Here is a 2,185-nt window from a genome sequence, read left to right as displayed (position 1 = left end):
TTAAAGACCAGGACCTCCTGGGTCCTGGGGGGGTGGGGGGGTGGAGAGAGAGAGACAAAAAGAGAGAAGCCAAGCGACTCCCATCAGAGACAGAAAGACCGTTAAAGACCGGGACCTCCTGGGGGGGGACTCAAACCCCGCCTGCTGCAGCAAGGACTGAGCCTTGGACCAGGGGGCACCATCTACCAGGTAAGCAACCAGGTGCCCCCCCCCCAAAAAAAACATTTTTTATTATTTAAGATAAAACTTTATTAATCCCACAACGGGGACATTCCCTTGTTACAGCAGCAGTTTCTACAGTAAAAACAACAACAACAGACAATGTGCAAAAAGCACTGAATGAATGTAAAGTGGCGTTATACAGTCATGGGGGAAATTATTGCCCCCCCCCTCCCTGGAACTTTTCCAGAAAATGCACCTTTTCTCCCAGAATACTGTTGCCATGACAAAGGTTTTGGCATACACATGTTTATTACCTTTAAGTGCTCTGGAACTGCCCAAAAACAGGAGGAGAAAAAAGGCAAATTTTACATCATTTCACACAAAATTCAAAAATTAGGTGAGACCAAATTGTTGGTACCCTCAACTTAATATTTAATAAACATGTGTATATTAAAGCATTTTTCTGGGAGAAATTGGGCATTTTCTGGAAAAGTTCCAGGGGGGCCAATAATTTCATCCATTGAAATACATTCATCCACAATTGTCAGAATGTATTAAAAATATATTTTTTAATGTTTAAATTTAATTGACAAAAACGTCAGAAGAAGTGTCAAAAAATATAAAAATATTTTTTTAAATGGCAGAAAAAAACTGATAAAAACTGAAAAAAAAATATTTTAAAAAATGTAATAAAAACGGTCAAAAAAGTGACAAAAAAGTCAGATGATATGTCAAAAATCTAAATATTCAACGGCCAAAAAGTGACAAAAAAGTGAAAAAATACATTTTAAAAAGTGACAAAAATGTCGAAACGTGTAAAAATATATTTTACAAAATTAAATAAAATGGTCAAAAAAGTGACAAAAACATCAAATGATGTATCAAAAAAATATATATATTTTTTTAAATGGCCGTAAATACACTGAAAAAACTTTAAAAAAACATTTTAAAAAGTGACAAAATTGTCAGAACATTTAAAAAATATATTTTAAAAAATTTAGTTAAAACGATCAAAAAAGTGCTTAAATTTTGTCAAGAACATTTAATAAAAAAAGGGCTAAAATTTTTTTTTTTTAAAGCGACAAAACGTCAGATGATATGTCAAAAATCTAAATATTTTTTTTCAACGATCCCAAAAAGTGACAAAAATGTGAAAAAATACATTTTAAAAAGTGACAGAAATTTCGAAAATTGTAACAATATATTTTACAAAATTAAATTAAATGGTCAAAAAATTGGCCGTAAAAAAACTGATAAAAAATTGACAAAATTGTCAGAACATTTCAAAAAAATATTTTAATTTTTTTAATAAAAACGGTCAAAAAAGTGACAAAAATGTGAAAAAATACATTTTAAAAAGTGACAGAAATTCCGAAAATTGTAAAAATATATTTTACAAAATTAAATTAAATGGTCAAAAAATTGGCCGTAAAAAAACTGATAAAAAAGTGACAAAATTGTCAGAACATTTCAAAAAAATATTTTATTTTAATTTTTTAATAAAAACGGTCAAAAAAGTGACAAAAACATTTTAAAAATTCAGTTCAAAAAACGTCAGATGATGTGTCAAAAATCTAAAACAAAAAATTTCAACGGCCAAAAAAGTGAAAAAATACATTTTAAAAAGTGACAAAAATGTCAAAACATGTAAAAATATATTTTACAAAATTAAATAAAATGGTCCAAAAAGTGACAAAAACATCAGATGATGTGTAAAAAAAATGTTTAAAAAAAATGTTGCTATTTATTTTTATTTTTGCAGCCAGAAGGACGAAGGGGGCGCGGTCGACAGATATAAATAAAATAAAATATGAATATGACGAAGGTCGACAGGAAGAGAACACACACCTGCTTCAGAGGAACTTTGAAGGCGATGAACCGCGTCCCGGGGAGCCTCTTCCCCACAGCGATGTAATCCAGCCATCTGCAACAGGAGGAGGAGCATCATCATCATCATCATCATCATCACCATCATCTTCATCACCATCACCATCACCATCATCACCATCATCACACACACACA

At 31.3% G+C, this 2,185-nt stretch overlaps 1 protein-coding gene across 1 annotated transcript in view; it reads left to right on the top strand.

Moving 5' to 3' along the window:
* The window catches only part of LOC117959762 (WAS/WASL-interacting protein family member 2-like), an 18,640-nt gene that overhangs the window by 10,870 nt on the left and 5,585 nt on the right, over positions 1-2,185 (top strand). The window lies entirely within an intron of this gene.

The sequence above is a fragment of the Etheostoma cragini genome, chromosome 16 (assembly GCF_013103735.1).
Source record: "Etheostoma cragini isolate CJK2018 chromosome 16, CSU_Ecrag_1.0, whole genome shotgun sequence".
Classification (NCBI taxonomy): domain Eukaryota; kingdom Metazoa; phylum Chordata; class Actinopteri; order Perciformes; family Percidae; genus Etheostoma; species Etheostoma cragini.
The sequence above is the reverse complement of the archived record's forward strand: the minus strand, read 5'-3'. Positions and strand labels throughout refer to the sequence as shown.